Source organism: Herpailurus yagouaroundi, unplaced genomic scaffold, assembly GCF_014898765.1.
Source record: "Herpailurus yagouaroundi ecotype Mexico unplaced genomic scaffold, PumYag 182, whole genome shotgun sequence".
Classification (NCBI taxonomy): Eukaryota; Metazoa; Chordata; class Mammalia; order Carnivora; family Felidae; genus Herpailurus; species Herpailurus yagouaroundi.
The window spans coordinates 13878428-13898690 of record NW_024412413.1 but is presented as its reverse complement, the minus strand read 5'-3'; the positions used below and the strand labels follow the sequence as shown (position 1 = coordinate 13898690).

General features: G+C 43.1%; 1 protein-coding gene and 1 long non-coding RNA gene across 4 annotated transcripts in view; one reads left to right on the top strand and one right to left on the bottom strand.

Moving 5' to 3' along the window:
* Positions 1 to 20263, bottom strand: part of LARGE1 (LARGE xylosyl- and glucuronyltransferase 1) — a 545419-nt gene that overhangs the window by 128901 nt on the left and 396255 nt on the right. The gene's annotated exons all lie outside the window — the stretch shown is intronic.
* The window catches only part of LOC121040446 (uncharacterized), a 29502-nt gene continuing 10391 nt past the window's right edge, over positions 1153 to 20263 (top strand). The window contains exons 1-3 of the long non-coding RNA XR_005795299.1: positions 1153 to 1613; positions 2259 to 2327; positions 18739 to 18792. This is a non-coding gene — a long non-coding RNA (uncharacterized LOC121040446). The remainder of the gene's footprint in view (positions 1614 to 2258; positions 2328 to 18738; positions 18793 to 20263) is intronic.

Below are 20263 nucleotides of genomic sequence, written 5' to 3'. Positions count from 1 at the left end.
TTTCAATAAATAAATAAACTTAAAAAAAACACCCACGGGGCGCCTGGGTGGCGCAGTCGGTTAAGCGTCTGACTTCAGCCAGGTCACGATCTCGCGGTCTGTGAGTTCGAGCCCCGCAGCGGGCTCTGGACTGATGGCTCAGAGCCTGGAGCCTGTTTCCGATTCTATGTCTCCCTCTCTCCCTGCCCCTCACCCGTTCATGCTTTGTCTCTCTCTGTCCCAAAAATAAATAAAACGTTGAAAAAAAAAAGAATAAAAAAAACCACCCACAATTTGTTAGCAACTTTCAGATACCTGGCTCACAGATACTCCTGTAACTCACTGTTGATAGCACCTAGGAGAAACAATCTCACTTTTCCTACTACGATTGAAGAAAAAGCACTTACTTGTGGGAGTCTAAGACCACCAGAAAAGTTCTGGCTTTTCCAATTATAGCTGACCCTTGAACAACATGGGTTTGAACTGTGCAGGCCCATTTACACGTGGAGTTCTTTTGGTTAAATATGGTACAGGGCTGTAAATTCACTGCTCTTCTGATTTTCTTAACATCTCCTTTTCTCTTGGTTGCTTGTAAGAATACAGGATATAATACGGATAGCGTACAAAATATCTGCCAATCAGTTATTCACATGATTGGTAAGGCCTCCAGGCAGTAAGTAGGTAAGTTTGGGGGGAGTCGGAAGCTAAATGCAGATATTCTGACTGCGTGAGGGGCAGGGGTTCGGTGCCCCCATTCCTGAAATTGTTCAAAGGTCAATTGTATTAATTGTGCAACCTGGGCCAAAACTGCTTGATTCCTGAGCTTTAGTTTTCATTTCTTTAAAATGGATGATGGTAAAATTCATTCTATTTCCATCATACAGTTATTTTAAGGGTAAAATAAAATGTTGCAAACCATAAACTACTGCTCAACTTTAAGTATTACCATTATTAGCCAACATTTTTGTGTCTTTTGTAGCTAGTACTTAATTTTTTTCCCATATAGTTTTTTGTTTTTGTTTTTGTTTTTTTTTTTTTTTGAGAGAGAGAGGAAGGAAGAGAGAGATAGCACATGTGAGGGGGGAGGAACAGAGAGAGGGAGAGAAAGAATCCCAAGCAGCCTTCACAGTCAGTGCAGAGCCCTACACAGGGCTCGATCCCATGAGTCTGGGATCATGACCTGAGCCAGAATCAAGCATTGGAGTCTCAACTGACTGAGCCACCTAGGTGCCCCACAGCATCTTTTGTTCTAATGAGGTGACTCTTGGTGGCTCCTAGAGAGCTACATTGGGTGGGGAAGGCTGGCTGCCAGAAAGACAAAGCCTTGATTGGAAGCTTGGGATTTTCACCCCACTGCCCAGCCTCCAGAGAAGGGAGAGGGACCGGAGACAGTTCATCACAAATGGCCAGTGATTTAATCAACCATGCCTACCTACCTGACGAAACCTCCGTGAAGACCCTAAGTAACGGGATTAGAGAGCTTGCGGACTGGTGAACATGTCAGGGTGCCTGAGGGGAGTGCACTCAGAAAGGCCACGGCCCCTCTACCGCACCCTCCCCCTTCAACCTCGTCCTTAGGCACCTCATCCATGTGGCTGTTCCTGAGTTGCATTCTTTAGAATCAACCACTAACAGTAAGTACAGTGGGTTCCTGAGTTCTGTGTTCTAGCAAATAGCAAACCGATGTGAGAAGGGGGTTGAGGGAGGGTCTGACTTTGTAGCCAAGTCAAATGGAACTGTGGGTAACCTGGGGGCCTGATGCTCATGTCTGGTGTCCGAGGGACAGGCAGTCCTGTGGGACAGAGCCCATAAGCCTGTGGGGTTGGATGCCAATTCCAGGTAGTTGTGTCAGAACTGAATTGTAGGATGCCTACTTGGTGTCCCCAGGGGGCTGGAGCACTGGTTGGTGTCAGGAGGAAAATCCACCCCTCGAGGGACTGATAGCCAACGCGGTAAATGTGCAGGGCCTCATGGTGAAGGAGTAAGGAGCTTCTCCGTGCAGGATAGGCAGGGACACAGCTGAAGGGTCTGAGGCAGGCAGGACCATCTGCTCACACAACACCAGGCACCATGTGCAAAGAAGACAACGTGAACCGTGCGCCGTGGTGTGGTGTGGCACTGAGGGGAACTGTACAGCCTCATTTATGGCCATTAAATGCCCGTGTGATCAGAGTTTGGATGCGAAAAGAACGTTGTTGCTGCTGTGCGGGGTAGGACGAGTGGATGTTTGGAAGGGTTAGCAACCAAAGGTCTTATTTTTTTTTTTTTCCTTCTATTAGAAACAGCCCATTGGAGATCCACATGCCTGGAGATGCGTGGAGATGTAAGGGCTGCAGACATGCATCATGGTCAGTAAACACCTTCTGAGGGATCTGGGTGCAGATGGCATGCTTGGGCTGAGGGCCATCCACACCAAGAGGTGAGGTGCCTGCAATCCAGTAAGGGGGTGGAGCATGTAGGAAAGGGGATAGACTCTGACGCTCCCCTAACCCTGGATCTCCCAGGGCTCCACATACCCCGGAGAGCACTGAACTGCTCTCTCCTTGCTGGGGATGGTGCTGTGGTGATAACAAGTCAGCCTGTGCCTGGAGCCAATCAGCCTCCTGGAAAGAGGTGGTAAAGGCAACTTGATGGAATTATTATTGTATGTGTCTTGAGGGACGCAAAAGAGATGCTGCTGGGCATGGGGTAAGTCTCCAAGGAGGTGAGACTCACCCCCTAAAATAAGTCAGATCAGTAGAGGGAGGGGAAGGAAGGGACAACGAGGTAAAAGGAGGAGGGGAGGAAAGTTCTCAGGTAAGAACTCCCACACATGCTCTCTGGAGTCAGCGTGGGGAGACACGAAGCCATAATAACAAAATAACATACTCAGCCATAAAAAGAAAGAAGTATTGATATGCGCTACAACTCGGGTGAACCTTGGACACATTACACCTGGTGAAAGAAGCCAGACACAAAAGATCACATACTGTACAATTCCTTTTATATGTCTAGAGTAGGCAAATTTATAAAGACAGAAAGTAGGTCAGTGGTTAACGGGCACTGTGGGAGGGGTGGTGGGGAGTGATCACTGGCTGGGTATGGGGAGCTTTTCTAGGGTGACAGGAAATGTCTTGAAAGTACAGAGAGAGAACAGCTGCATAATGCTATAAACAGCTAAACACTACTGAAATGCACATTTAAAAATGGGCAATGTTTGAATTGGATTTCGCCAACATAAAAGCTGATGACAACGTAGCTAATACATCGTGGAAATAATATATGTCAATAATAGGTCTACGTGGGGCATCCCCCTGTGTCTTCACCACTGAGGCCAGAGTGCCGAGACCTCACACAATCCCTGGAGCTTCTCTGTTTGCCAATCATCTGCCTGCGTCCCCAGTGACTTCCCTCCAGGCCACTGCTTTATTTATTTATTAAAAAAAAAATTTTTTTAATGTTTGTTTATTTATTTATTTTTTCAACGTTTTTATTTTTTATTTTTGGGACAGAGAGAGACAGAGCATGAACGGGGGAGGGGCAGAGAGAGAGGGAGACACAGAATTGGAAACAGGCTCCAGGCTCTGAGCCATCAGCCCAGAGCCCGACGCGGGGCTTGAACTCACGGACCGCGAGATCGTGACCTGGCTGAAGTCAGACGCTTAACCGACTGCGCCACCCAGGCGCCCCAATGTTTGCTTATTTTTGAGAGAGGGAGAGTGTGAGTGGAGGAGGGGCAGAGAGAGACAGAGAGGGAGAGAGACAGAGGATCCGAAGCAGGCTCCGTGCCGACAGCAGCGAGATCTATATGGGGCTTGAACTCTCAAACCATGAGATCATGACCTGAGCTGAAGTCGGACGCTTAACCAAGTGAGCCATCCAGGTGCCCCGGGGCCACTCTGCTTTAAATACTGCCCACGTGTTGGTAACTTTCAATTTATATCCCCAGTCTGATTTCTACACTGAGCCCCAGAATCATAAATCCAGCCGCCATCTCACTTCTCTCCTTGGGGCATGTACCAGGCATCTTGGACTTGGTGCATCCCATATTGAGGTCTTGATCCTTCTCTGCTCCACCTGCTCTAACCTGTGCTACCCACATCAGGGAAGAGCAGCTCACCCTCTCCACCTCTCTAGTTGCTTAGACAGAAACTATGGAATCATTTCCTCAAGCTTTACTGAAATACAGTGGAATTCAATAAACTCACTGATCTGGAGTTTAACAAAACTTTGGCAAATGTGTCTAGCCATGTAACCATCCTCACCATCAAGATACAGAATGGTTCCAACACCCCAATGTTTCCTTGGGGCCCTTCTGCAATCTACTTCCCTGAACCCCAGCTCCAGGAAACTGCTGATTTTCGTTCCGTTACACTATCGTCAAGCCTTTTCTAGGACTGCACTTAATAGAATCACAATCACAGGGCACACAGTTTTTCATATTTGACTTCCTGTACTTAGCATAGTGTTTCTGAAATTTATCCAAGCCATATGCATTAATACTGCTTTTCTTTTTATTGCTGAACCGTATCCTAAAGCTTGGATATATCACAACTGGGGTAGAATCAAGAGTTCTTGTTTGCCCTAAATTAAGCCTGCGATCCAAGCTGCAGATTTGGGTATCACTGGAACACAAATGGCATTTAAGAACATGAGCTTATGGAGGGGCACCTGGGTGCTCGGTCAGCTAAACATCCAACTTTGGCTCAGGTCATGGTCTCATGGTTCGTGGGTTCAAGTCCCGCATCCGGCTCTGTGCTGACAACTCAGAGCCTGGAGCCTGATTCAGCTTCTGTCTCTGTCTCTGTCTCTGTCTCTCTCTCTGTACCTCCCTGCTCACAGTCTGTCTCTTTCTCAAAAATAAATAAACATTTAAAAAAAAAAAAAAGGACACAAGCTCATGGAAAGGAGACGCTAATGGAGAAGACCAAGGCAGAATGCTGAGCCCCATAATGCTTTGCTGTTGAACAAATGAGAAAGAAGCCAGAAAAGGAATCTCCCCTGAATAATAGCAGAAGGGAGGGCAACTGTCTGTCACCCATCAATGGGGACTCTAAAGGTAGGGATTCTGCCATCTCCATCTAAAATTTGCAATGAAGCAGTCTTGACTCCCAAACCCAGACTCACCCTCCCCCGCTTCATTACACCTGCCATCACCTTTCATTCACAAGATGCTGTCTATGGTGAGAGTTGTAACTGGTTTCCTTAGCATTAGTGGTGAGAAACCAAGGTCTCTGTACTTCTCTCCCCAGCTTCAGATTGAAGTGCCTGATATACACGCCTTGTGATACATGTCCTTCCGGGAGGGAAATCAGTTGCCACTCTTCTTCCCTGAAACAATGTGCCAAAGCAGCCCACTGGGGCAGGAAAGCTGAGCTCAAAATCACATTTCTCTCTGTCGATAACCTGAGGACAAGTGCTCACAGAAGAAAACTGTGTCTCGTGTTTAGAAAAGGCCCCCCCGCCCCCCCACCCCCGCCCCGTGTCTAAGGAAACTCCTGCATCAAGGATGAGGCTTTTTTACTTAAAAAAAACAAAAACAAAAACAAAACCAAGAAAAAATATGAACAAATCCATTCCAGCATCATGGCATAGGATATCAAAGTGGCAAGGGCCTGGGGAATATTTTGGACCACACTTTCCATCTGAATGATAAAGAAATGTTAGCAGGTGCCCTTGTCCTTCCCCTGTGCGGTCTCCGCTGCCTGCACAGAACATGAATTAAGCATCTGCTATTTTCCAGACACTGGGCTAAAAAAAGAGTAGACACTTTAGTAGGTGCCATGATGCTTAGCATTTTATAATCTATTGTGCAAAAGTGAGTATAGATACTCCAAGATAAACAACAGAGGTATCATATCCTATGGTGTCTGAAGAACAACCACCAGGGGTTGCCTGGGAAAGCTCTGAGGGTGTCTTGAACTGAGCCCTGGAGGGAACAATTAACATTACTTAGTCCCTGTTAGGCACTGTGCTAGAGGTTACTTAATCCTGTGACCAACCCTGCAAGGTTAGCGTTGTTCCCATTTACAGGTAAGGCTCAGAGGTAAAATGGGACTAGCCTGATTCTGCACAGGCTAATGATGGAGCTGGGATCCGAGTGTGACCTGAAGCCTAGGTGTCATTCTTCTGGGATGAAGATGAAAAGAGAAGGAAAGGGGGTTAAAAAAGTTTCCTACGGGTGCCTGGATGGCTCAGTTGGTTAAGCGTCCGACTTTGGCTCAGGTCATGATCTCACAGTTCGTGGGTTCGAGCCCCGCGCTGCACTCTGTGCTGACAGCTCAGAGCCTGGAGCCTGCTTCCGATTCTTGTTTCCCTCTCTCTGCCCCTTCCCTGCCCGTGCACTGTATGTCTGTCTGTCTCTCCAAAATAAATAAACATTAAAAACATTAAAAAAAAGTTTTCTATATTGAAGAAATGTGAGAGATGGCATACGAGAGTGATCAGATTCTCAGAACTTATGCATGGAGGATTTATGAATTTTGCACAAGCCACCTGTGTTTTGGGGCATTTCACTGCATAATTAAAACTCCATCAGCAGGTACCCAAGTGCAGGAAAAGAGCTGAGTCGCATTGTCCACACAATGCACAAGTATTGGGCACTAGCTCTGACTATGGGTGACAGACCCATAGACAAGACAGGGTCCTCCCCCTCAGAAAGGCCACGGACTCATCAGGAGACAAAGCATGTGACCAAATACATGGCCTGACACGTGCAAGAGAGACATGCTAAACAGCAGACTTCCAAAGGGCATTAGAACAGCTTATCAATACCAGGTCCTAATGTGGTTAAAAATATTACACTTGGAACAACTTAGTAATCATCTACTCTAACCTTGTCATGGCATCACTGATGGAACCGAGTTACAGCAAGAGGAAACGGGATTCTCAAGATTACACAGCTGTGTAGAGACCAGAACCCTCGAGTCTTAACAAAACGGTGCTTCTCAGCTGTTCAGGATCAGCGTGGGAAGGAAGGCTGCTGATACCAACAGCTGGCGTGGACCCTGGCTTCCTGGGGCCCTTATACACACTCTTCTCACGCCACACCTGCAGGAGCTGAACAGCAGACACGCCACATAAACCACGGGGTTCTGCTCGCAGTCTCGAAGCCTGCTGGTTGCCGTCCCCCTCAGAGAGAGTCCTCTCTTAGCAAGCCAAGGGCAACACACCTGTAATGGTCAGCTAATGGTCTTCTTTGGCATGGTATTAAGTCGCCAATAACAAAACGCAAGACCTTGCTTTTCAAGAGTTTTGATATCCTTTTTGATGCAGACTATAAATGGAGGCTTGCAAGTTCAGTGTAGAAAATAATTTGGTCTGGTGAAGTCACTGGGCAGTGGTGGCAGAGAGCCAGACAGGGGATGCATGTATGTGTATGTAGATAAGCACATAATTCTGAACAAGGAGCCAGCATTCTAATCTAGATCTGCTCAGCCAGCCAGCCAGCCAGCCATCCACCCATTCAATTCATCCAGCATTCATTTATTAAGTGCCGATTATGTGCCAGGCACTGTTCTGGGCTCTGAGTCGTAAACAACAACAACAAAGCCAAAAACCTTAAGGTCCTGTCTCGTTGGCACATCCGTTCCAGTGGGAGAGCCAGGCCACAGACAGATCCACAGTACAATGCCAAGTGGGGCTAAGAGACATGGGGACAGCACAGTAGAGGAGGGGGTCCAGACTGATGGCGGCAGCGGGAATGGGAGCCTACCAGAGAAGACAGGGGGTTGGAAAAGCATAGCTGAGGTGACATTTGAGGAGAAAGAAACTCTCCCTCGGCTCAGAGCAAAAGTAAGAAGAAAAAGCGGCAGACGAATGGGGAGCCTATAGCACCGAGGCGTCCAGGAAAGGAACCAGGGGCAGCTGCAGTCTGTCTGTCTGTCCCAGGTGAGCTGGCTGCATGAAAAAGCTTTTGTCGAGGCTCAATCTAGAAAAGGTCACTGATTTAGTAGCAAGTGGCAGGTAAAAAAATCTGCCTGGATGGAATGTGTTCCTTACTTAGAGCTCAAGGCTGCTGGAGAATAGGTCAGAAGGCACGAGGCTGCATGCTGTGTGTTGGAAATACATTTCAGAGCCATCGAAGGAGGGAAATGATGCCCATCTTGGCCAGAGAAAGAGAAGTGCATAGAAACAACACATTCCCTGAGCCCAGAAGTTGAGAAGTGTACGTGGATCCCAGGGAAGATGCCGACAGCTTTCCCGTCCTCTTTTCGTAGTCAAAATTAGGACATTTCAATTCATTTAGGCTTTAACTTACAAAACAGTCATTTCTTTTGCTATCAGAATTTAGCCCTGCATGATTTGCCATTGAGGTCCTGCCAAAGGCCTGGGAGAGAGGAGTCACAGTGATGGATGACTGGTTAAGGGCCGGTGGGGGGATTGCAGAATGCTGCATGACAGGGCCACACTGCCTGGGGCCTGTACTAAACTCCCATGTCTGGCCTCCAATTTTCCCCAAAGGACACTGAACAAAGAGCTCTACAAAACTCTCCATTGCATTTATTGCAAGGATGTTACTGAGGACACCGTCCACTATAGATTGAGTCCCCTCAAAATAAACAATTATATATTCTTTTGGAGCAAGAATCCTTCAAATGACCGAGTAGACCTTTTTACTTTGGCAGCCTGGAAGCTCAGAGCTCAACTTTAAAAACAGCACAGGATACAATGAACCTTGTACATAACTTATTGTGTAAGTTGCTTAAAACCCTTTGTAGGATAAAGTGGGCTATAAATGAGTGATAAATAAAACAGAATGTTTGTGCAAACATAGAGCCTGTTAGGTGTTTAACTTTGTTTAAACTTCTTACTATGGTTCTCACTATGGTTTGTTAGACACGAATCTTTGCAAAGTGTTTCCCATTTTCCATTTTCTAGTAGTGGCCAAAGACAAGCTGACTTCTTTGTCACCATGTAAGGTTTGGAGCTCCCTTAGAAGGAAGACTTTGAGATGTTGTCCTTTCACTGACTTGCTAACTTGGACAGCTACATATGCTCAGTCCAGTCTCCCAGGAAGTAGCACAAATTACCCCACTCCAGAGGTTAGAGTTTATAAAGCTTCAACCGATGTGTAGAGTCAAGCACAGTCAAGGACAGCTGAGTTCACCCGTTTCACCGAGGGGTCCGGTCCTTTCCATTAACCTTGATCTGGAGCACATCTGACCAGCAGCTTGCGGCCAGTCCATCCTCATTCTGTCTCTGCATCTGTCAGGCTGTCCGTCTCTCCTGGATCCTGGTTTTTACATGGATTCTGGCTAAACTCCACGGGAGTGACCTGGTTCTGACCTCCAGTTCCTATTTCTCTTTCACTTCCTGTAGCTTCTGTTGGATGTCTGGGTTTTCTCAGTTTTCTCAGAAACCTGAGAAATGGGAAAACTACTCATTTTATCCTTTTCCTGCTGCATTTTGAACATACATCAGAGGCTCTCTCTGTTGAGCTACATTTAATCACTGCGCTGAATTAGGTACCTGGGAGGACACGAAGGGATGAGATTCCAAGAATAAGAGCCCCTTGGGGCGCCTGGGTGGCTCAGCCGGTTAAGCGTCCAACTTTTGGGCTCAGGTCAGGATCTCACGGTTCATGAATTTGAGCTCCACGTCAGGCTCTGTGCTGACAGCTCAGAGCCTGGAGTCTGCTTCGGATTCTGGGTCTCCCTCTCTTTCTGTCCCCCCGCCCCCCCCGGCTCATGCTGTCTCTCTCCTTCAAAAATAAATAGACATTAAAAAAAATTAAAAAAAAAAAAAAAAAGAAAAACAAGAATAAGGGCCCCTACTCTGGGTCATGTTATCACAAGGCACTGCAAGGAGAGAGGAGCCCAGAACCGTCCCGCCCCAGTCACTGCCACACTGAAGAGAGCTCTGGTCTGGATTTCACACACGAGGTCTGTGAGCTATATATCCTGTCATCACCACACTAACGAGAGCTGTGTCAGTCATACACTGCTATGTATATGCCAACAGTTATGTAGTTACGTGCCACTGTCCAAGAAGCAACTGCCCCATGAATCTGTTGACTCGATTTGTTTGGCATGTGCTGTTGACTGGGTATTTGTGTGCCCCTCAAGTTCTTATGTTGAAACCTAATCACCAGTGGGGATGGTACTTGAAGGTGGGGCCCTTAGGAGGTGATCTCTGGGGTGATTCCTCACCCCATCAGCCATGTGAGGACACAGAAAGGAGATGGCCAACTATGAACCAGGAGGGAGTCCCACACCAGACACCAAAATTGTTGATGCCTTGATCTTGGACTTCCCAGTCTCCAAAACAGTAAGGAATAAGTGTGCCATGCAGTGTATGCAATTCTGTTAGAACAGCCCAAATGGATGAAGACACCAGACCAGGTAGAACTCTCAAATACCACTAATGTGTTTGATTGAAGGTCTATCACCTTTCTTTTGTTCCTGGGTCTGCAAGGGGAGGGAATAGATTACAGTACATCGAGGGCCTCCTGCCCATCCTTCCTGTTTCCCCAGGAATGTGTTACATGGACTGGTGCATAGGGCACGCAGAACAAAGTCTACTGAGTTCTTCAAGATGTCTCCACTTTCCCGTCTCTGCCCATTGGGCCATGGGTGAACCAAGAATGAGTTGTGGTTGCTCCAAAACCTGTGTAGGCCTGTTGTTATTGTTGCAATTAAGTATGCTAAGTCAACATTATGTAAACTGATTAATTAGGAGTGTGAGAAGAGCTGTTTCTCTGAAAACTAAATTGGATTCTTGAGAAAGATCTGATGATGGCAGTGAGTAGCTGAACAACGGCTATTGTATTAGAGAACTCAGAAAGGCAGTAAACATTGGGCTGGATTCTGCATTCCCGGGCTTGGAGAGTGTCTTTGATGCTACCTCTAACTGAAATTGGAAATGACATTACAAGCGTAGGCTATATAAAAAAATGCCAAATAAGGATAATCAGTGGACTCTAAATCAGAAACAAAGCTGTGACTTCAAAACACCTGCATTTACAGCCATGGTTCATCTGTACGTTTTCTCCCCATATTATGGCCATCTTTGTGATACCTGAGCAATTATCATAGGCAGTCTCAGAAACAAGCATCACGAGGGGCGCCTGGTGGCTCAGTCGGTTAAGTGGCCGACTTCGGCTCAGGTCATGATCTCGCGGTCTGTGGGTTTGAGCCCCGGGTCGGGCTCTGTGCTGACAGCTCAGAGCCTGGAGCCTGCTTCCGATCCTGTGTCTCCCTCTCTCTCTGCCCCTCCGCCGCTCTCATTTTGTCTCACTCTGTCTCTCAAAAATAAATAAATGTAAAAAAAAAAAAAAAAAGAAAAAGAAACAAGCATCACGAGAGTTCTAGGCCAGGCCCAATTGTTCCGAGACCTGGGCATCCACGTTTGTGAAATATTTCCACAAAATAATCCCAAAGGTCCATCTGAGTTCTGACACTAGGATTCTGTGGCTGTCAATTAGCTCATAGCTGCTTAAGACCTAAGCACATCCATCAATCCATCTGTACCAAAAAGTCTCCCATACGATCTAAGGACTCTGACCTACCTTATTACAATCAGTGCTCCCCACCTTGGGTACTTTTATTCTTCCTTAGAGACAGGAAGATTTGGGACATATTGTCTTCATAGTTTTCAAACACACAGTTCTTGGTTTGCCTGTAACTTCTAAATGTATTCCTAATCAAAGTGTGGAAAACTTTGTGCGGCTTCTGTGCTTGACGTTTTCCATTTCAATTAACTCTGTATTAAGGTGTCATTGGATGAAAGGCATCAGAGAAACAGAGGAACCTGTTATAAGCGCAACCTTTTAGCCCCCGGGAGATTCTAATTCCGTTCCACTTATGCAATTTTTGACTGCTGCTGACCCGGTAACTTAGGGGCAAGCTTCCTCATCATGAATCATTTTAAAGAGCTTGTACATGTGGGCAGCTGTGGCTCTGAGCTAACAGAACTCAACATGCTGTCCACTCACCTTTTGTAGATTTGGAATAATGTGCCAGGTGAGAATGAAGCCAAAGGGGGCCGCAGAGAAAGATACAGACGAGGAACAGGAGCAAACCTGCAGTCTGGGAAATTCTGTGGCCATCAACAAAGCTAGGCACTAAGGCAAAGTGAGTCAACTTTGTCTTCCACTAACAGTCACTTGTACACATCACTGAAGATTTAAGGACGAGTATGTGGAAGAACATACTGAATCACAACCAGAATTTTTATTCTTTAATTCGATACACATTTAGTGGACATCTAGGACAGGTCATGGATTATTATTAAGTAAAAGAATGAATGAGATAGAACTGCTGACTTCAGACACACTGCAAATAAATACAGGAGACATTTATGTGCATGAGAGACACAAGAGAGTATCCACTGTGCCCCAGTGGAACCTAAGTAAACTCCCATGGAAATACTGCAATGCACTAATTCTTTGCAACTGAGAGAGCCAGGGGAGGTGGTATTTGTGCTGGGTCTTAAAGGATGAATAAGATTTTGGTGGGCAGATTAAAAGTAGAAGGGCCATTTCAGGCTGAGGAAAGACCCCAAGCGTAACAATCACATAGAGCCCAGCATGGGGAAGGGAAGGCTGCATACGTATCAAAGACACCACCATCTTTGTTTCCAGTCCCAGCTGAGCCACTGGCCACTTGTGTGTCCTTTCAAATTCCTTTTATTCTCTGGGCGTTAGTTTGTTCTCTGCAAAATGGGGCTGATAAAACCCACTTAGGTACTATAAAGACTAGAGATAATATAGGTAAAGTATCTATACCTACACTGATGTTGTTTAATAAATGAATTGTGGTTTTTACTGTTATTACTTAGAACTAAATCTGGGCAAGTGGACTGGGGTCAGCGTGGACACAGAAATCTGGTCTTGACTTAGATGCTGAAGTGAGTGGGCATCAAATTTGCCAAACAGGAAAAGAATATGAAACTAATCCTTGTCCTATTTATGCCTTAGGGATTTTAGGAACCATAATAACAACAGCAAAAGTAACAAACAGAAGTGTCCATAAGACAATTAGTATAGGGCATTTAAAATACACTGTTTCATTTAAGTTTTCCAATAACCCTAGAAGATAGATATTGTTACCTTCCATTTAACAGAAATGGAAACCGAGGCTTAGAAAAACTGAAATCCTTTGCCTGCGGACATGCTACTAATAAGCTGTGCAGTTGGATTCAAACTGAGGTCCTTCCTGAGTCCAGATATGCAAGCCTCGTGAACTGTTCAGGAATTCCTTTCAATGTGAATCTAGGGGTGTGGTCCATTGTGAAGACTTTTTCAGGTTACTGAAGAGTACAACCAAACTCCCCTGACACCACAGGGTTTGATACAGCTTGGGGTCCTGCCAGAAATGGACCTGACATCCTGAGGGCTGTCTCCTGTCCAGAATCCTCCTGGCTCAGCCAGTGTAGCTGAAATTCTCTGACTTTTCAGCACCTGACAGCTCGGACAGCCCACGCCATACTCTCAGTAGGACCAGAGAACAACGCAGGTGGGTTTCTACTCTGTAGGCTGGAACGCTGGTGGCTAAGCCCATGCAATGGGCAGACACGTGGACGGCATTAGGAAGTTTGAGAACCTCATGCCACAAGGTTGGCCACCTCACATGGTCTTGCTACACACACAGTGAGAAGATGGCTGCCACCTTGTGGACATTCCCTGGGGGCCTTCGATACATGGAGCGATGCTGATGTTGGATGCATACCTATGGTAAAGCTAACTGCAGCAGAGGATGAGAGGGAAGGTTTAAAAGGGGTGAAAAGCAATTTCCTCCTCTGTAAAGCCTTCCCCAACTTCATGGGCCAAATTTAGCTCTCCTGCTGCATTTCCATTGCTCCTGGACCATGTCCTCATTATAATAATTATCTCTTAGTATCAGCAGGCATCACGATCCTCTGAGGAGGCTTTTTAAAAGTACATGCACTTGGCTCCCCATCTCAGGAGATTCTAATTTGCTAAGTTTGGGTTTTGGACAGGGAATTAGTATTTTTAAAGAACCCCTCCCCCAACCCCGAGCATTAGTATTTGACAGTATGGAGGATAATATATCCTAAAAAACAAACCAAAAATCTTGGTAGAAACCTAAAAATGCTGGATTAGTAATGATGATGATGATGATGATGTGGGGGGGGGGGGGTTGTGTAAAAAAGGAAAAAAAGGAATAGACAAGAACATAAGGATAATCTTCAGAGTCAATAAAGGAATTGATAAGAAAGCACAAATCCAGAGAGGTAAGCAAGCTGAAAGCAATACATGAGCTGGGGAACCTGCCTCCATGAGCATCATTAAGCACTGGTTTTAATAAGCCAAACACAGGAAGAGAGACAGACTAGGACTGTAGGACTATGCAAAAGCAGGCTGGGCAACAAAGACTAAAGCCAGGAATCCATCCTGCCCTCCACAACCCCTGGAGAAGTCAGGGCCCTGGTCAGTGAAGCCAGCCCTGCAGAGGGAGAGAGAAGGGACATTTGCCTGTCCTGGCTCCAAGTCTGGGTGAAAGACAGTGACAAAGAGGTCTCTACTGAGAGTTCTTAACTCCAGGCCTATCCGCAGGTATTTGGGGGCCAGAATTCATAGCTGTCTTTTTGGTTTGAAACCACTGTGAACACAAATCCTCCCTGGAGGCATGTATTTTAAAACCTGGCATCAAAGAGTTCTCATAGATAAATCTCCAACTCTCTTGCCGCCCCCCCCCCCCCCACAGACACACACATATACACACAGTTGCAAAATCTATCAAAAAACAAACCCTGCAGAAGTCAAAATGAATTCAACCCCAAAAGACCGACTATTGAAAACATTACATAAGAACATAACACAGACCCACAGACTAAGAAGTAACAGGGAATGGGTGGTGGTTTAAAAACATCCCCAAATTCTTTCACGCTCCTTCCATGAAAAGGTAGAGTCTAATCCTCTGCCCATTGAATGATTCATTCGATACCAACCTGCCTCACACTGTTTGCTCACTTTGAGAGAACCCAGTCTCCATGAGACAAGGACACTTGAGAGGCCTCCATGAAGGGTCAATAAAGCCCCCAGCCTACATCAGGCACCAACTTGCCAGCTATGTGAGTATAACTTGAAAGTCAATTACACAGCCTCTTCAATAAATGGTGCTGGGAAAACTGGATAACCACATGCAGAATGAAATCAGACCCCTATCTTACACCACTCATAAAAATTAACTCAAAATGGATTAAGGACGTATACATAAAAATTGAAACTGTAAAATTCCTAAGAGAAAATATATAGAAAAAAAAGCTCTTCACTTTGGCAATGACTTTTTTGGATATGACACCAAAAACACAACCAATAAAAGCAAAAATTAAATGAGTGGGACTGTATCAAACTAAAAAGCTCTGTATAGCAAAAGAAACAACAAAATGAAAAGGCAACTGATGAAATGGGAAAGATATTTGCTTAACCGACTGAGCCACCCAGGCACCCCTATGAAAGATATTTGAAAATCACATATCTGACAAGGAGTTAATATCCAAAATATATAAGGAACTCATACATCTCAACAGCAAAACAACAATCTGATTAAAAAATGGGCAGAGGACCTGGAAAGATGTTTTTCCCAAAGAAGACATACAAGTAGCCAATAGGTACATGAAAAAGTATAGCCATCACTAATCATCAAGGGAATGCCTATCAAACTACAGTGAGATGTCACTTCACCCCTGTTGGAGTGGCTGTCATCAAAAGGACAAGAGGTAACCTGTACTGGCAAGGATGTAGAGACAAGGGAACCCTTGCGCACTGTTGATGGGAAAGTCAACTGGCATAGCTATTAGGGAAAATGGTATGGAAAAATTAAATACAAAACTACTATATAACCCAGCAACTCCACTTCTGGGTATATATCCAAAGGAAATGAAAACAAGATCTCAAAGACACATCTGCACTCCCATGCAGCATTCATTATTCACCCTGGCACTATTCACAATAGCCAAGACGTGGAAACAACCTAAGTGTGACCAGACAAATAAAGAACATGCGGTATACAGAGTGGAATATTATTCAGCCATAAAAAGAGGGAGATCTTGCCATTTGACACAACTTGGATGGACCTTGAGGACATTATGCTAAATGGCATAAGACAGAGAAAGACAAATACTATATGGTATCACTTATATTGGGAAATCTGAAAAAGCTCATAGGAAGTGTAATGGTGGTTACCAAGGACTGAGGGTGGCAGTGAGAGGGGTGGGGAAATGTTGGTCAAAGGGTATAAACTTCTAGTAATAAGATGAATTAGTTCTGGGGATCTAATATGTAGCAGGGCGAATATAGTTAGTAAGACTGTATTACATACTTGAAAGTTGATGTCAAATGTTCTCATCACAAAGACTGGGACATGATGGTAATCATTTTGCAATGTACAATGTATCAAATCAAATCAAATCAAATCAAAAATACGTTGTATACCTTAAACTTACATAATCTTATAAGTCAAATCCATCTCAATAAAGCTGAAAAAATAACTGAAACAAAAATAAAATACCAACACCATAACACAATAAAATATTTTGTGTGTAAAAAAAGGGGAGAAGATCAATTATCAAACCAAGATGACATATGCCTACAACAGCATGAGTCCCCAAATGAGAAATGCCCAGCTAAGCCCTTCCTGAATTTCTAACAGAAATCATAAGACATAAGTGACTTGTTTTAAGTCACTAAAGTTGATTTTAATTTGGTATGGATGAATAGGTAACTATCCATACTATAAAAAGTATGATAAAAGAACATGAAAGCTGTCAAAAATGACCAGGCATATTTGAAAAGAAACCAAGAAAAGGATGTGGAAATGAAAAGTGACTGACAGCTGACTTATCAACAGAAACAATGTAAGCCTTTAGAGAGTGGAAGAATTTCTTCAGCGTGCCAAAAGAAAATCATTATCACCTAGACTGGTGGAAACAGTGAAAACATCCTTTGGGATGGCAAAATAAAGACATTTTTTCAGAGGATCAGGAACAAATTTGACTAGGAGCAGACATTCATTAAAGGAAATTTAAAAATATACATTATAGGGAGGAGGAAAATGATCCTAGAAGGAAAGTCTGAAATGTGGGAAAGAATAGAGAGAAAAAAGCAAATTTATAAAGTTTTAAAAACATAGCAACTGAAAATCAACAATGCTACCTAATGAAATTAGAAGAAAAGTGAAATATGGCACAAAAACAGACACTCAGATCAATGGAACAGAATAGAGAACCCAGAAGTGGACCCACAAACGTATGGCCAACTAATCTTTGACAAAGCAGGAAAGAATGTCCAATGGAATAAAGACAGTCTCTTCAGCAAGTGGTGCTGGGAAAACTGGACAGCGACATGCAGAAGAATGAACCTGGACCACTTTCTTACTCTATCCACAAAAAGAAACTCAAAATGGATGGAAGGCCTAAACATAAGACAGGAAGCCATCAAAATCCTAGAGGAGGAAGCAGGCAAAAACCTCTCTGATCTGGAGGACATTATGCTAAGTGAAATTAGTCAGTCAGAGAAAGACAAATATCATAGGACTTCACTCAAATGAGGACTTTAAGACACAGAACAGATGAACATAAGGGAAGGGAAGCAAAAATAATATAAAAACAGGGAGGGGGACAAAACAGAAGAGACTCATAAATATGGAGAACAAACAGAGGGTTACTGGAGGCGTTGTGGGAGGGGAGGATGAGCTAAATGGGTAAGGGGCATTAAGGAATCTACTCCTGAAATCATTGTTGCACTATATGCTAACTAACTTGGATGTAAATTCAAAAAATAAAATTTAAAAAAAAAGAAGAAAAGTGAAACAACCTAACGTACTTTAAACAACAAGCATGTAATTCAAGAGGAGGTGATTATAGACAAAGCATTCTAAAGTTCTCATGGGTTTTTTTTAGGAGAGGGAAAATATTGATTTTAGACTTCAAGTTAAATATTCATGTTAAGATTCCTAGATTCCTCAACCTAACAGAGGTTAAAATCCAAAGAAGATCAGAAAGGAGAAATGAGGAAACCTAAGAAGTGGGACCGGTAGGAGGCACAAAATCAAATGGCAGAAGTAACAACCACCATATGAATAACAGAAATTTGGATAAATAGACCCATACCTTCTGGGTGAAGGATTTTTATACAAAAAATTTTTTTAAATCCAGCTACATGTCATTTAAAAAGGAAAAAAAAATCTAAAAGGCAAATATGAAATACATCTATTAATATACCAAAAAAAGACATCACTAGAGGTAGTCTTTACATTATGAAAACACTGAAGTCTATCGATAAATTATTAGGATCAGTAAAAGTCTATTGATAAATTATTAGGATCAGTAAGAGTTTAGTAGATTTCTGCATATAGTGTCCATATACAAAAGTTAATTGTCTTTTCATATATGGACAATAAGTTAAAAATACACTAAAATATCATTTGCAATGGAAAAAAATACATCAGATACCCAGAAATGCATCTACAGAATATGTGTAAGACTTTTATGGGGAACACTATAAAGTGTTATTGGAAGATATTAAAGAACAAACTAAAAGAATAACAAATCATGTTTATAGATTAAAAAAAAAAAACCCTCATTATCATCAAGATAACAATTCCTGTCAAACTGATTTACGGATATTGACTTGATAAAATTCCAATCAAAATCCCAATGTTTATGAGTGTGTGTATACATGCACGGGACCCGAGAAATTTATTCTTACACATATTTAAGAATAGGCAAGACTCTGATAATTCACTAAGGTATAAACACCTATACATACTGTATTTTTGTTATAGTTCAATTTTAAAAAGCTTTTTTTTTTTAAAGGGAAAGAATAGGTGAGGAGACCACCACTACCAGCTACCAAGACCTATTATAAAGGTATAGTAACATAATGTGGTACTGATACAGGGATGTGCAAATAGTCTATGCATATGCAGGAATGTGATCTATGACAGATAAATGGGAGAAAGTTGATTTGGAAAACTATCTTGGAACAAATGTTTATAAAAAATAAACTTTATACTTTATATAAATCAATCCCATATGAAGTTAAATATGAAAAACTCTTTAACAAACTAAAAAAAATTAGAATAAAATGTGGAGAATATTTTCATGACCTCAGGGTATGGGTTATTTTCTTAAACCAAATACAAAAGCATGCAAACCATAAAGGAAAAGTCTGATAAATTCAACTGTGCTCTAATGTCAGTGTATCAATGGACACAATAAAAAAAATTAGAAAGACATGAAATAAACTGAGAGATGATTTTGCAGCATATAGAATTTGCAAAGGCTTAGTATCTAGAACATATAAAGAGTGGTTACAAATCAATAAGGAAAAGATGAGCAACTCAATGGAAAAATGGGCAAACACATGAATATTTCTAGAATAGAAAATCCAACCAGTCAATAAACACATTAACAATGTTCAACCTCATTAGTAATAGAAAAATGCAAATTAATGCATCAGTGACATATCATTTTTCACACAGTAGACTGGCAAAGATTTTAAAAAGTAAGACAACAAGGAGTAATTACCAGTGTAGATGGGTAGCCATAGGAACCCTTAATCACTACAGTGGGAGTATAAATTGTAACAACTACTTTGGAAAACCACTGGCAATCAGTAATCAAGTTGAATATATACATATCCTATGACCCACCTCTATGTGTAACCCCTCAGGAAAACCTCAGGAGGTATGCACCCTAAAATATATATAAATAATATTCATACAAGTATTGTTGGGAATAGCCAAAACTGTGGCAAAAGAAGGGATACACTGTGACTTAGGCATACAGAGCAGTGAAAACAGAATGAACTCAAGTTACATGTTGCAATGTTGATGCAGCCCACTAATAAGACATGAGCAAAAGAAGGAAGTTACAAAAGTACATAGGCAGAATGCTTCCATTTTTAAAAAATGAAAAGAGGCAGAATAAATAACACAGTATTTGAGAATGTGGATTGTTAAACTACAAAGAAGAGCCAGGAGGTGATAAAACATACTGGATTCTGGATTTAACTCTGGGCAAAGAGTACATAGGGCTTCAAAGGGTTTGGCGAAGATTTATTTCTTGAGCTAGATGGTGGATACATGGATGTTGGATTTATTCTTCTTTAAGCAGAATGTAAATATCAAATGTATTCCTTTCCGTGTAGAGCATGTCTCATATATTTTAAAGACATAAGAACAAAAATGACAACAGTTGCTACAAAACAAATAAAGCTGTTGGAGGCAGGGGGACAAGGGGTAAATAAACAGCCCAGGGGATTCTGCCAAGCGCCTCCAGTTGTGTGCCAGTGGGTCCTGTTGTTCTAAGTGTTTATTTGCACATCTGTCTTCCTGTT